Source organism: Piliocolobus tephrosceles, chromosome X (assembly GCF_002776525.5).
Source record: "Piliocolobus tephrosceles isolate RC106 chromosome X, ASM277652v3, whole genome shotgun sequence".
NCBI lineage: Eukaryota > Metazoa > Chordata > Mammalia > Primates > Cercopithecidae > Piliocolobus > Piliocolobus tephrosceles.
In genome coordinates, this window is record NC_045455.1 from 11,399,644 (window position 1) to 11,415,799 (window position 16,156).

The window sequence follows — 16,156 nt, forward strand, 5'->3', positions numbered from 1 at the left end:
GAAGTAGACTTGACAGGAATCGAAGATCATTCCAGTTATTTTGGCTTGAGCAACTGGGCAGAGAGAGTTATCACTTACTGAGTTTGGGAGTTTGTGGGAAGATGGCAGTTGGGAGCAAATGTCTGGGTTCAGACGTGCAAAATTTAAGAAGCTTTTCAGAGACGTCCAAGGGGAGGTGGTGAGCAGACAGTTGGATTTCTGAATCGGGAATTCAGGGCACAGGGTGAGGGTTGGGGATGTAAATTTGGGAATTGTTAGCAAATGATTCCATGGCTCCACCTGGAAATCAGTGTAGATAATGACGAGGACTGGTTTGGAGCCAGACCACTGGGCAGGCTGATGTTTACAGCACAGGGATTTGAGGAAGAACCTGGAAAAACATCTGATGGGAGGAATAAGCAAGCGTGATTCCTGAAGCCACATGGAAGACTGTTTCAATAAAGAGGGGAGATTAATTATATTAAATGCTGCTGATGGATCAAGTGAGATGTAACTGAAGATTAACCACTAATGTATCTCCAACACGGTTAACTGGCACTCCATTCAACACTCTGCAGAAAACAATTCAATATGCTAGATACAGTATTTTAAAAACTTTTTGAATTCTCTTTAAGCTGGTAAGAAAGCAAAGAATACTCAAGGAGAAAAACTGCTGTGGTAATGCTCTCAAACAGGCGGTATGAGGAAGGATCTGGGGTATAGGTGGAGGGGAGGCCCTATCTAAAAGTCTGGACATTTTGACAAAAGTAACAGAAAGGAAGACAGACTATCTGGACGCAGAGGCAGGTGGCTGTCAGATATGGTGGTGGGAATGTGTTCTTCCAATGACACTTGCCTTCTTTCTCAGTGAAGGCAGAATTAAAACCATTATCTGAGAGTAAAGGATGTGTGTGTGTGTGTGTGTGTGTGTGTGTGTGTGTGTGTGTGTGTGTGAGTGAAGTACTTGAAGATATGAGAAGAAAGGAGGTAGAGAATGATCTCCAGGGAATACTGTAAGATTGCCTTCCAGTACTAAAGGCCCACTTAAGGTTAATCATCATAGATTGGAGAAAAGTGTGCTTGTGGATCTGCCTGTTTCCCCCCAGGTGTGCTCATCTGCATGCATGCAGAGTTGGAGGATGGAGTGGGTCCTGACTGGTAAGTCCAAGTTCAAGAGGGAAGGGGTAAAGCAAGATGAGAGGGCAAGAGGGAGAAGACAGAAACTCGGAAGTCAAAGCCTTCTCTTTTTCCACTTTGTCATGGATTATAATCCACCTCCTTTATTAATTTATGTTTTTCTCTACCTACCCCAATTGCTGAGGAGCCCGTGTTTTATCACTCGATGTTTCCAACATACTCTTAGCAGGTTTTATTGTCTGCAAAGTAGGAAATCCATAACTGTCAATTGAATTGTGTTTTCCTATTTCTCTTAGTCATTATACATCAGCTACATTATGTGAAATTTTGTTGAAAACTCTTTTTAAAAAGTCAGCTCCATATAAATACGTATAAGGAACTATTCTGTTCTAAAATGCGGCTTTTGATTATAGATATATCAGCAAGGCTGAGATGAGTTAAACTTTTAACAATATGGCCAATTTTGTCAATTAAGTAGATGGGTGAAACTAAATATTTCAGTAAAGCATTTGGCCTGATCTGTTTCATTTGACTGTTTAAATGTTATCAAATTGACACATTGCTTGCCAATTTTCTACTTTATTTTGAGGAAAGCCTGGAAGATGAAAAAAAGACAATAGCCTAATAGCCTTTTTCTATTAAAAATAATTTCTATATAGTGATTATCAATTTGAAATGTTGTTAAGTTTAAAGATGTGTGTGTGTGTGTGTGTGTGTGTGTGTGTGTGTCTGTTTGCATATTGGTAAGGACTTGGGGGAGTCAGGAAAATAGGGAATATAAGCAAATTTAGATCAGTGTTCTGTGATGGGCAAAGGTTCCCTGAAAATTCTCTCATGTGTAATTATGTGAAATATAAAAGGCTAACAAAATAATTGCCTTTAGATATAATAATATATAACTTTAGTCAGCAAATATGCACTGTATATCTTCTTGTGCCAGATATGGTACTGAGTAATGGGTATAGTATTTCAAACAAATGTAATATTGTTATTATGATGGAGCATACAATCTGATGAGTTTGTAAATTATAGTCCTTACAGAGATAGATTGGACACACTTTGGTAACTGATTAGAGGTGAGGGATTGGGGGAGAAAGGGTTATAGAAGATTATACAGAAGTGTTGCTCTTGAGCAGCTGAGAGGATGAGGTTGGCGTTAACTTCTTTAGGGAATACAAGAGGACTGTCAAATCTGGGGAAAGACACTTTTCAGATGTTGAATAATTTGCTGAGGAGTACATATGGACGTTTGTTTAGAAATGTCCAGCAGGGATTAGGTGAGAGTCTGGAGGCATAGATTACATTTAACGTGAGAAGAAGACAGATATGTATGATAACGCTGTAGTTTTCAACTGGAGAGAAGGGAAGATTTGAGGAAGCAACAAGAAGGTTGGTGGGAGAGATGAGTTATGAGCCAGATTCTAAAGAGAAGAATGCTCATTGTTCATTTATAAAACAATCAGTGCTGGTATATTTTAGGTATATAGTTGATTTTAGGCTTTGAATATGGGGTTTGTATTTTCTTCACACAGCTGATTTTAAATTATCTGAGAATGTAGCAGAAACTAGAAGTGTATTTTAAAACTAAGATTTTGGTGGTAGAACAGGTAGCTTAAAAATATCAGTTAAATAAAATTTAATTTCAAACACACGAATGATGAAATACACATATCCCAGAAGTTTGTTTAGAGATAAGATCAGCGAACTTTTAATGTTTCAATTCAATTTTTGTGTTTAGTTTACATATATGCTTTTCTCTCATATTTGTTTTTACTCATATTTTGTGTTACACAAGTTGATGTGTTCTCAAAAATCTAACCTTCCTAGGGCCTAGAGAATTTCTTCTGTGCTGCCCCTCATCTTGTTTGCTTCTTTCCTCATATTGTGCTTTTAGTCTCAAGGTTAATGCTTGTAGGAAGCAAAGAAAGGAAAAGAAACAGGGAGTCTGTGCTGTCCTGAGACCTTGCTTCCGGGGCCTCCTCCTTCCTTCTGCCACCATCCCTTTCCCTCTCCATCTTCTGCTGTTCAGCCAAGTCCCCTTCCCCAAATCGGGAAAGGTGCAGGTAGAAATTCAGGCAGCCCCAGTGGTTCTACTCCTGTTTGATTTTCCTCTTGATCTCTTGCCTGCTTGCAGGCTGGGATTTCTGACAATAGTATGCTCATAATGGAAACAGAAAAAGTACAACCAAGCCACACGCTGAAATTCTCCTAACCTCTAAATGTGCACATGGCTTAATCCTAAGAAGCACTGCTTTTGGATTGTTTGCACTGCTTTATATTCTTAAGGTTGGTTGCATCCATTTTGACTGCCCTGTATTGGTTTCTCAAGTATATTTTTATAAATACCCTCTTTAAAAAATCACTTCTCCAAACCATACTTCAGGCTAAACCACCCTAATTTTTAAGAAGCTTTTTGTTTTTGGTGAACAGCTGAATTTGTAAATAACCATTGAATTTCATTGTATCCTTGGAGCATCTTGCTGTTCTTTTGCTTAGAAAATTCTAACAGCTTGGAACTATTCAACTTCGATTACAATGAGTTTTCTATCCATGTAGAAAAAACTGCTTTATCACCATCATTGAGAAAGATAGATTCTGTTAAGGAAGGTGAAGTATGTCTTAGTGATCTTGCTCTCAGCATAAAATAAGGAACAGATTCACATCTAGTGTAATCTGTCTAGTGCAGAATTTTTATTACCTAAAGGCCAAGAGAGAAGCACATCACATTTATTCAGTTCTCATCTTCATTCCTACTTAGAGTTCTTAGAAAATAGAGTCGCTTAATTTTGAAGAAATGATGTTTTCTCAGACACTAGATGTTTAAAAAATAAAACAACATTTTAAAGCTCTTTTTTCTTGGGGATATTTTTCCTTCAGCTTTCACATGACACTTTGCAGTGTTCATCTAAGAAGCCACTTAACTAATTTGCTTCTTATAAGCAGCACAGTATAATTAGGCAATCACCCTTGTGTCTAGAGTCCACCAGGGAAAACAGGTGACAGAAGTGCACAACGCATTTATTATAAAACAGTGCACAATAAAAACCAGAACTTACCAAATAAAAGAAATATGGTGAAAGACATACTGTAAAATACTAACACATAAAAGGTAAAATGAAAAATCACCTTCAATGGAATGTCTTTGTTAGTCAATTGGGATCAGGAGCAACTGGTTAATTGAAAAGATAAATTAACGAAAGTAGAGAGTAAAACAGGACAATTATTAAAAATGATACACACATGCCTTAAACATTTTATTTTATATTAAATATATAAAAGCTCATTCATCAGTACTTTGAGATAGCTCCACCGTGTGTTCTTTGATTAGGGTTGAACTGATCTGAGTTCCTGCAGAAATCACACCCACAATCTCTGATTTCTAATTTTGGTGTTTTTAAGTGGCGCAGAACTTGAAGAACATAAGCAAGCTGAGTGCGGTATCGTTCTTGATGTTCATGACTTTTTTTTTTTTTTTTTCCCAATCATTTATGGCATGAGAAGACATATACTTAAATAATTTAATACTCTTAGCCATTTGCCTCTACCAGGTTTTGCCAAATCATCCAATCTATTTTTCATAGAAATAACTCTGTCTTTTGCAATTATACTTGTGATTTCAAAAATTCTTAAGTTGCATAATGAAAATAACAGTACAATGTGTATAAACAAAATTAGGGCCATGTGTTGTTGAGACGAGAACTTCCCTGCATGGACAGTCTGTGAGGGCATCCCAGCCACTGTGGCCAGCTTTCCATGGGCACCATCACATTGATCTATAAAACAGAAGAGATAAAAAATAGTTTTGGTTCATTTAATAATGCAGTCATTAATGACTTTGTGGGATCAAGCCATCCTCCCACTCCCACAGCTTCCCAAGTAGCTGGGACTGAAGGTGCCCTGCTAATTTTTTGATTTTTTTTTTTTTATAGAGGAGAGGCATCTTGCTGTATTGCCCAGACTGGTCTCAAACTCCTGGACTAAAGCAATTCTCCCGCCTCAGCCTCCCAAAGTGCTGGGATTATAAGCATGAACCCCTATGCCCTTTTTTTTATTTGTAATAAACCTTTTATTTCAGAATAGTTTTAGATTTACAGAAAAGTTGCAGAGAGTACAGTGAATTCTCATTATATCCCACACCCAGCTTCCTCTTACATAGCCTCTTATGTAAGTATGCTACGGTTGTCATAACTACTAATGAATCAATATTGACACATTATTACTAATTAAAGTCCACAATTTACTAGGATTTCATTGGTTTCTACCTAATGTCCTTTTCCTGTTCCAGGATCGCACATAAGATACCATGTTACATTTAGTTGTCTGTCTTTTTAAGGGTCTTCTAGACTGTGACAACTTTGCACACTTTCCCTGTTTTTGATGGCCTTAACAGTTTTGAAGAGCATTGGTTCAAGTATTTTGTAGAATGTTCCTCAATTTGAGTTTGTCTGGTATTTTCTTCATGTTTAGAAAAGTATTATAGGTTTTGAGGGGAGGAAAATCCGAAGTAAAATGCCAACCTTCTCCCATCATGTGAAGGTTATCTAGCAATACCATCAATATGGCTTATCACCACTGATGTTGACTTTGAGTACCTGTCTGAGCTAGCATAGTCATGTTATTCCACTGTAAAGTTACTTTTTTTTTTTTTTTTTGTTGGTATTGATTAAATGATTCCAGTAGGTAGATCATGGGTAAGATAACTTCTGCTATATTTGTGTGATTTTTATGCTGGGGTGATTTACTGCACTAAAATTGGAACATGTAAATTATTTCAACTATGTTCTCTCCATGATAGAATGCAATAGTTTGGCCTCTTTATGAGGATTTCATGAATAGCTTAAGGGAGTGCACTTAATTTTGTCGTAGCACTGCTGCTGAATTCTAGTTTCCCTGGGTTGTTTCATATTTCTTGAGCTTTAGCATCTAACTGAAGTAAAGACAGTCTCCAAAGCTGCTTTTTTTGGGGAAAGTGGTTTGGAAGGAAAAATGGAGCACTATGGATGCACAATTGTGCTTCTATAGTTGTGTGATTTAGGTCTCCAAGCTCAAGGCTAAATATGCCATTCTTTGGCCCAGTTTTAGTTGAATCTATGGTTAGCATTTTGATGACAATTTAAAATTTTTCTTATTACTCTTGAGTGTACTTAGCAAAAATTTACTTGCTAATTGCTTTGCAGTACATCAGGGGATTATCAAGGCCAATCAAGTGTCCATGAGTTCATTGCCCTATTCTGCAGACCACCCCAAAAATACAAAGTGATTCCAATATGGTATGCAGAGGGGTTTTGTGCACCAAGCTGCAAACCACGATAACTCATAGTCTTATACTTCTCAGAAGAAGTTGCAGAAAACCTAAGAAACAATTTTTTAATGAAGAGCCAGACTCCTACACTATGTCAGTCTATTGGAAAACATTTTAATATAGAACGCAAAGAGATCTCTAGAACTCAGAGACCATCTGTTGTCTTTCTGGGCCTGGGAGACATGATGAGAAATGTCACACCAACTTCATTTTACCTAAATATCTGAAGGGGATGCAAAAACTTTTCATCGTAGAGTTGAAACTTACTTACCTTACTTAAATAACAATGGTTTTCTAACCTTCCAAACGGAACAGAAACAGTGGTCCTGACAGTGCAAACTCAGTCCTACATAACCAACATTAAGGAGCAACATGACTGAGGCCAATTCTTCTGTTTTTTCTTCTATAGTTCAAAGGGACTTTATTTTTCTACTCCATTTTGGATGGATAGGGAACTCAGGAATCTATTTTCTCAATCTCTGCGTCATCTGGATGGCCTCAGTGTGAACTTGACCTAGAGCTGCTAAATGGTGTAAATATTTTACTGCCCATTCAGACATTATTTTATCGTTTCTGTCATTTTCTTGGTTTCTGCCCATTGCTGAGGTATTTGCTTCTATTAATATGGTTGTATGAAGCAATGTGTTTTGGGGAGAAGCAATGTGGTGCCGTGAAAAAACCTTTAGAGAGAAAATCCTGGTAAGACTTGGACGTTATGTTTCTCTCTGGTACTTCTAATCCTGTAATCTCAGGCAAGATCCTAGTCTTTGAGTCTCAGTTTCCTGGGGGAGAATGAGGGAAGAATTATGCCTGCTTCATCGACCTTTAGAAAGTTGGTTTTAGGATCCATTGTGTAATAATTGTGCAAAGGTATCACAAACCACACAGTTCTGTACAAGTCAAAGGACAAGAAAAAAATTAAGACTGCTAAGGGCTAAGGAAAAGTCTAGAGTAAATAGGAATCCTCTTTGCCTAAACCACGAACCATTAGATATCACAGTGCATGGTGGAGTAAAGATCAGCACTGTTCAAAAAATGTTGATGAGAGGGACAGAGAAGAAAGTGAATTTTTAGATACTGTTAAGAACATCTCCATGCCCTAAGCTTAGATAAAAATGCACTCCAGTGGCACCAGAATCCATGAGAAGTACAAACAAATGCCAGGTGATGATCATAATGATGAAGAGCCTCCTGTAGAAGTTGGACAACATGATTTTTATGGTTCTTTCTGGTTTTAAACTCCTATGGGGGGCCAACTTAAAATAATCATATGAATTACTTAAACTAAAGTAATCCATAAACTGATGGGAGAAAAACAAAGTAGATGTTTAAAAAATAACATTTTGAATAATGCTTTCACAATGAAATCGCTTCAATTTTCAAGTTGAGAACATTAACACAGAGCTTACTCTGTGCCAGACATTGTTCTAAGTGCTATTATAACCCTTTTAGTCCTCACGGTAACCTCAGGAGGTAGATCAGGAAACTGAGGCACTGAGAGAGCCATCTTTTAAGAGAGGTCACACAGATGGTTCTGAGGGAGGCGGAACTTGAACAATGGCAGTCTAACTATATAGACTAGGGAAAAGTGAAACTAGAAAAATTTCACTAGTATTATCAGGAGGAAACAGCTATTTTGACCACTGGAGACATAGTGGAAATGAGAAAGGAGGGGAGGGCAAACAGAAATTGACAATCTAGTCCCAGCAACCACTCAAATATTCAAACGCAAGTGACAGAGTTCAAGCTAAGGGGATGCCAAGGGATTAAAGAATGAAATTGGAATTAATATTTAGAATGTAATTATTTTTAGAGATAACATGAAATAAATTTCTCGCTAATATTAAAACTTTTTTTTTTTTTTTTTTTTTTTTTTTTTTTAAAATAAAGCAGTCCTAATAGTTTTTCTAATCATTCAGGATGTGTGTTTTTTTTTTTTGGACCAAACAGTCTTCTAGAAAAAAACAGCAGAAGATGAAGATTAAGCAATGGAGAAAAGATCTGTTATTTTAAGAAAATTAATTTTTAAAAAGTCATAGAAAAGACATTTTATTTGAATAAATATGTTTTCCCATTGACTTGAGTACCTCAGTTGTAGCAGATCATTCATAGATTTATGCCATAAGATTTTGACTAGAGAAGCCACTTGTATTATGATTGCATAACTTAACTGCTGTGTTTCATTTGTTAATTTTTGCTTGGTATTTGTGGATGTTAAGTGTTAGTTCGTTTTTTTCATGTTTCATATTTCAGGTTTCTACTTCTACATCTCTAGCCCTGAATACTCATGGAAACTCGCTGTACCTGTGACAGGTTGCATGAGTTTTCCCCCTCTGTGGACTCAATTTGTGTATTATTGTATCATATGACATTTTGAATCAAGTGCTGCTAGTACCAAGCTGCTATCATCAGCTGATGCCAAAAATATTCCTTATAACACTTCTCAGCATGCAAGTGAGAGCACTTCAAATCACACAGACAGAATTTCCAGCCATTGTTCTTTTCTTTTTTGCTTATTATACAGCAATAAGAATCAAAACAAAAGGGGATTTATTAGAAAATAAGGCTTCAGTAAAATGTTATAAAACATGAGGTTTCTTGTTTGTGAAGGTTGAGTGAAATTCAGTTCCACATTGTAGATACCGCCTCAGAGGCCTATTTTCCCCTTCTTTTCTCTATTCCCAAATGTTTTTCAAGTGGAATCTTTTTTTCAGTCTTTGATTACATTAAGGTGCAAACTATTTATCCATCTGGAAATAAGCAATACTGTCAACAGAGCACCAGGAAATGAAAAGTGCAGCTGGCCATATGCCTTCTCTATGGCCTCTTTATGTTACTGTGCTGATCAGGACAAATGCAGTACCCATGGTAGCAATAGGGAGAGTGAAAATATGTATTCTCCAAGGGAAGACAATTAAAAGACAAATTCTATCAGGAAGGTTTGTCATTTTCTAATACTGAGAGTGCTGAGCCTGCATCTATCAACAAATTTCACACAAATTAATTCATTTTATAAAGTGAATGCTGAAACTTGGAAGCCAACGGACAAGATGCCAGGGATGGCATGGCAAGGAAGAGAGAGGCTTCATGGCAATTTTGAATACCTGATCTCTTGCTTTCATCATCTTCTCTAGGGGAAGAAACACGGAGCATGTTAGTTGGGAGGTAAAGAGCAGGAATGGATACCAGAGATGGACAGACAGTGGGGTGGTGAGAAGGGAGCTGCAATTTGCTAATCTTTTTAGCACTGCCTGTCAATCATCTTGCTTTCCTTACTCATTGATCCTGGAGAGATTTTGAGCGAAGGGCTGGTGGAGTTGCGCAGATGTGATCTTCATTTCAGCCTTGTGAATACATACCAAGGTCTCTTTAAATCTGTGGTTCCTGCACCAAGTGCTGTGACCTCAGGCTAATAGAGAGATCCAGATGCCACATGTGCCAATTAGAAAGAAATGAGGACCATGGCTGTGGCCCACTGCATTCAAAAGAGATGCCAAAACCACCCACTGGCGTTCATTGCTGTCTAATACTTGACCTATCCTGCTGTTTATTGTGTGTGGTGGCTCCATATTTTAAAACCTGTATTCATAAAAAGATGTTTCTCATCCTGCTGAGTCTCAGGCCCATTGTTGTAGGTGAGGTGGTTTCTTCTGTTTGATACATAAAGTTTTGCTGAATTTCGACTTGGAAATTGCAAAGGCTTACCCAAAACCCTGAAGGACAAGCTAAGAATTCATACTTATTAAGCACTTGGTAGGCGTCTGACACTGTAGTAAATACATGCGAGAGCCCAGAAGAAGCTGATGTCCATGTACATATCTTTTAAAAATATAATGATCTAGACTTATCTGTGGCAACTGCTTCAGATACTGATCTTACTCTTTCCCATTACATCTGAAATTCTGGAAGATAATATCCTGAAAGATTTATCCCCAAGAATAACAATACATTAAAAGCTCCTGCTTTGAAAATGCTTTGAAATTGTCTTTTTTTTTTTTTTTTTTTGCTATAGAGTGTAAGTTAGGAAATATTTGGCAGGTAAAATCAGACATCCTCTCAACTCTGTCAGTTTTTGTCAATTTCTGGGATGATGAAAGATATGAGAACAAGAAGACTGGTTTAGTACTGACTCCTGGTTTATGTTAAATAATGAAATGTAAGCCAGAAGAACAAATTGGCAGGAGCTCCAGCCAGCCAGTCATTCTGCAAGCGCTTGGGATTGGGCAAAGTGAGAGTCCAGGTCACAGACAAGGCCGGCTCTAATCCAGATAACTGTGGAGTCAGCATTAATGTGCTGACTCACTGCGGCAACTTTCAGGCTTTTCTGTTATCTTTTAAATGCTTCCAAGTTTTGTACTTTAAGTCTAAGTAGGCACCACAGGCACCATGTGGGCAAGAAGGAGGGTCGGCCTGGGGTCCTACAATAGGTGATAGGACCCCAGGTAGTAGGATCCCACCTCCCCTTCAAGGTGGTAAAACCCAGAGCATTGGAGGAGTCAGAGCAGAGGTGCAGGCACATTCCTGGGACCTGTTGAATCCTTTCAGGTGTACGTAGCTGCTGACCTCTGAGCTCTGTCTTTTTTGCCAGTCTTATTCTTAGGATCTGATTTTATTCCAATCAAGTCTTTGCCATTCCTTCCTTGGTTTCCTCAGTATAGCACACCCCACAGTATGGTATTGTGTGGGGACTCTCAGCTTGATGGATGCTGATTTTTCTGGTTCTAAAAATGTTATTTATTGATCCATCTATTTTAATTTATACCTATGTAGTTATTTATTTACTTCGGTGAATAGAGAACGCATTCTTGACACAGGGAAGGAATACACTCCTTTAAGCTTCTCCTAGCACCACTGTGACAACTTCCAGACTTTTCTTCCTCCCAGATCCTGTGAACATGCTAGCAAGTTCCTCTCTGCCTTCTACTCAGAACTCAAAATACAGTTTCTCTAAACTGAAGGTAGGACCAAATCCCATGTATAAAATTCCCAGGGTAATATTTGTAAAGACAGTTTGAAAAGACGAAAAGGCTTAATTGTAACTTGTAAATGATGGTTCATGAAGGAATGTAGATAATTTATAAGATTGTTTTGAGTTCATTGGTAGAAATATTTTCAACAGTGTGTGGCTGAAAAGTTAGAAAATTTATATGAATGATGCTTTTTAGCAAAGCATCTTTTTACTGCTTTTAGAGTCATGCACAAGAAAACACGCAGCTTGCCACCTATAAAATACTATTGCTCCATTTTAACGCTCTCTTTGTTTTGATTTTTTCTTTTTATGTGAAAGTGATACAAAGTGAATAAAAATGACATTGTTTTTCAAAATATTTTTGGTTATAGAATTTGTACTTGGTTTCTGCAACACCTTATGCTCCCCTAAAGAACAATTTAAACTCTATAGGTTTGCATAGATCCATAGTGTAGGTCTCACAAAGACAGAGTTATCCTTTGCTGCTGATATGTCATTTTGTAGGTATGGTAGCTGTGGCAAGGGCTGGTGACCACTGCATAGGGTGAAAATGACTATGTGATTTAAAGGATTAAATCTGCTCTGGTAGAAGTGACAGTAGACCTGGACCTAGCTCGGGGCTCTACCCTATCACTCATTCCAGAATAAAGCTGAAGACCACAACCAAGTCTTGCATATGCAGGACACAATGCTACATTGGTGCCGGGCTCAGACACAGCACTAGAATTTAATGGAGAAGTTGGTAGTTGGCACCAGAACAAAGTAGATCAGGTCCAGAGAGTCAAAGGTATGTTTCTGTCAATCTTAGGAGACTGTTGACTGTTGCACTCAGGCTGCTCCAGGAAGGTAGCAGTGACAATTTTGATAATGTGCTATGTGGCTTATTACCATTTGTCTTAGTCTGCTCAGGTTGCTATAAAACATACCCTAAGATGGGTAGCTTATAAGCTAGACAGAAATTTGTTGTCCAGTTCTGGAAGCTGGGATGTCCAATATCAATGCATTGGCAGAGTGGGTGTCTGGTGAGGGCTCATGCTCTGGCTCATAGACAGTGCCTTCTCCCTGCTTCCTCAGGTGGTGGAAGGGACAAGGGAGCTGTCTGTTTCCTTTATAAAGGTACTAATCCCATTTGGGAGGGCTTCACTCTCATGACCTAAGCACCTCCCAAAAATCTCACTTCGTAATCCCATCACCTTGGGGATTAGACTGTCAACATGTGAATTTTGGAGGGACATAATCATTCAGTTCATTGTACCATTTGAATTATTTAACTGAGCTCTTCTTTGAAAACTAAGTCTCTTTCTAAATATCCTGAACTTAATAGAAATAACTTACCCTTTAAGGTAAGAATAACCCTTTAAGAATAGAATAACCCTCTAAGGCTACCATGTTCTGACTTCACTAGAATCTTAGAGAGAGAGAAAGAAAGAGAGAGAGAAGGCAGAGAGAGAGAGGAGAGAGGGAGGGGGAGGGAAAGAGAGAGAGAGAGAGAGACCAACAAAATCATTCACACACAAACAAGGTCACCATGGTATTAAGAAAACCATAAATTATTTAGCAGTGATTCACCCTCTAAGCGTGTGTTGAGCATGTACAATGTATAGAGCATTGTCTAAGGCCTGGACCTATGTTGGCAAATTAAGATATGACACAGAATCTGTTCTTATGGGTCTGTAAGTCTAATGCAGGGGTCAGCAAACTACAATCTGCAAGCTGAACCTACCTCCTACTCGTTTTTGTACAACCCTTAAGCTAAGACTGAAAAACACCAAAAGAAGATTAATATTTTGTGTTATGTAAGCAATTATGTGCATTTAATTTAGGTGTACAGACACTGAAATAAAATTTTATCAGAACAGAGCCATCCTCATTCTTTTCATATTGCCTATGATGGTTTTCGTGTTATAATGTCCAACTTGAGTAGCTGCATCAAATAGCTTTTGGTGCACAAAGCCTAAAATATTTAATTTTAGCTCTTTACCAAAATAGTTTCAATGGGTTTTCTAATGGGCTAGAAAGCCATTAGTCAGATTATCACACCATTAAAATTAAGCATCTGGGGAATGCTGGGAATGAATGGTGTATAAATATATGAATGTGTATAATGAAATCTAGAAATATAGTGATGGCAAGCAGACCCACGGTGGAATTAAAACCTTCATCACTTTTTGTTTAATTCTTTACAGGGCTCACAAGAGACCACACTCAAGGAGTGATGGACAAATTGTAATTGGTAACGTAATTCTAGTAATACTAAGTGTTGAGGAGTATCCGAATGTATCCCTATTTCTCAGATGTTGAAGGTGTTGTAAGGCAAAGGGTCAAGAAATCAATTTAGTGACATCCTATAATGCCCAGGCTTTCATTGGCTAACCTTGGCATTTATTGGTACTCCTATTGGAAAACAACACCTGACAAATTCACAGAATATAGAGAAAAATGTTGAAGGATACAAGCTTTTAAAAATGAAATAAGAGGGTGAGGCGTGGTGGCTCACACCAGTAATCCCAGCATGTTGGGAGGCCAAGGCAGAGGATCACTTGAGGTTAGGAGTTTGAGACCAGCCTGGCCAAGATGGTGAAACCCCATCTCTACTAAAAATATAAAAATTAGCTGTACATTGTGGCAGGTGCCCGTAATCTCAGCTACTCGGGAGGCTGAGGCAGAAGAATTGCTTGAATCCAGGAGGCAGCGGTTGCAGTGAGCTAAGATCTCACCATTGCACTCCAGTCTGGGTGGCAGAGCAAGACTTCATCTCAAAAATAAAGAAAAAATTTAAAATAAATTTTAAAAAATGAGAAAAGACATCAGCTGTATAGATATATTAAAATATAGGAAATGTATTTTACTCCACAAATAAGCAAAAGGTGGATACTTTTGTGTCATGGAAGGACTATTTAAAATTTATGGGAATAATATTTTTCTTCTGAGAGATTCAAAGTACTTGTTTTGTTTTAATTCTATGAATATTATTATGGAATAGTAAACAAGTAAATCTCTTAGGCTGCACTTAGAATTAATACAAAGTTAGATCTTTGAGCCAGTTTTTCTGTTAATTATTGTGAATAACAGGATATGTGAGAATAAGGCTCACATTATTTGTCAGTTGTGACAAATTGTGTTCACCAGTTTGCAATAGACTTTAGTTTGCAATATTACATACACATGACCACTTTATTAGCCTTTTATGGTTATGATGGAGGAAAATAAAAAAGTTGGAGAAAATGAAGTCATTGTTTCAAAGTAGTATTGACATAAAATAAACTGTCGTGGTCATGTAGAAGAGCCTTTGAATTTTTAGACTCTTAGACAGATTCAATTTCAAAGACTACTTTAATCTCTGATGCAAATGCTTTTTATCATTCATCCTCAAACGATGTTAGTTCATTTGTGTGACTTCAAAAGATTCTCATTTTTTTATTGAACAAACAACCACTGAATGCCTACTGCGTGCCAGGCGCTGGATCTGATGTTTGGAATAACAAGACTATTAGAGAGTTTCTGCTGTGCTCAGGTAGTGGGAAGGCAAAGGTAAAAAGTTGGACTCCGGTGGCCAAAGGATTATCCCCCCAAAGTTAAGTCTGTAATAAAGTAAGGGGGTTATCATGGAAGTAAATGGAATAATATTGTCTGCATACATTTCTATCTTTCACTTTTAAAATTTCGTTTGATATATTTTATTAGGTCTTCTTGGGCCTTTTAGATTAAAAACAAGAACATTTAAATATTAAGCATTCAGTATTAGAAATTTGATCAACTAAGGTCTTTTCTCCTTCTGGAGATATAAGTTACTATGTGATCTTCCCTACTATTCTGATCTGAAATTTAAATAAAACATAAGTCGAAAACATTTTGGAGAGGAGAAGAAAAAAAAGGCCTGGCATTAATAGAGATGTTTTCTGAAAGAATTATCCCCTAAATTGCATGTCTACCTTTTCAGCAGTTACTAGGAAACAGATATGTGCATAGTGATTATAGTGATTATATCCAAATAATGTCATAAACTAAGGTGACTCTGATATTTAATCTCCAGTCACGTTTAATTTCATACTCTTAGTATTACACCAGATGCAGTACACATAAGCATGCTGTGTACATACACATTTACAGAACAGTCAAAGCAAAACCAAAGCCAGGGACTGGAGCCTTGAGTTACTAGCCTTCTTCCTAATTGCAATCACTAATTTTTTTTTTTCTGAAATATGATTTTGTTTTCTGTTTGTTCTTTTTTTGATTATACTTTAAGTTCTAGGGTACATGTGCACAACGTGCAGGTTTGTATACATGTACCATGTTGATGTGCTGCACCCACTAACTCGTCATTCACATTAGGGATATCTCCTAATGCTATCCCTCCCCCCAGCCCCCACCCCACGACTATTAAAGCTCAAATATCACAACCATTGTGAAGTATGTGTCAAAGATAGGGAGGGAATGACCAGGGATGCTGTGTATTCTCACTGGGCTTGACAGAATAAGGAAAATGTTTGCCTTCTTTAGAAATGAATCCCAGGGATTAGTCCATAGTGTGGCTCCTGTAGAATTACACAAAGTGCCTTTGACACATATTATTAAATATTATTTATTTTAAATAACTAGCACTGGATTAGGATCACAGTCTTTTGTTGTAATACTGCAAACAATTTCTGACTCAACAGTGAAATAATTCATTAATCAATAGGGATTTATTGAGCATTTTTTGCGTACTACATATAGTGGGTTGATCAAAGTTATGACATTCATGGATACATTTATTTAACAAGTACCCA

General features: G+C 37.5%; 1 protein-coding gene across 3 annotated transcripts in view; it reads left to right on the forward strand.

Annotated features, from left to right (window-relative positions):
* Positions 1-16,156, forward strand: part of FGF14 (fibroblast growth factor 14) — a 680,734-nt gene that overhangs the window by 99,667 nt on the left and 564,911 nt on the right. The gene's annotated exons all lie outside the window — the stretch shown is intronic.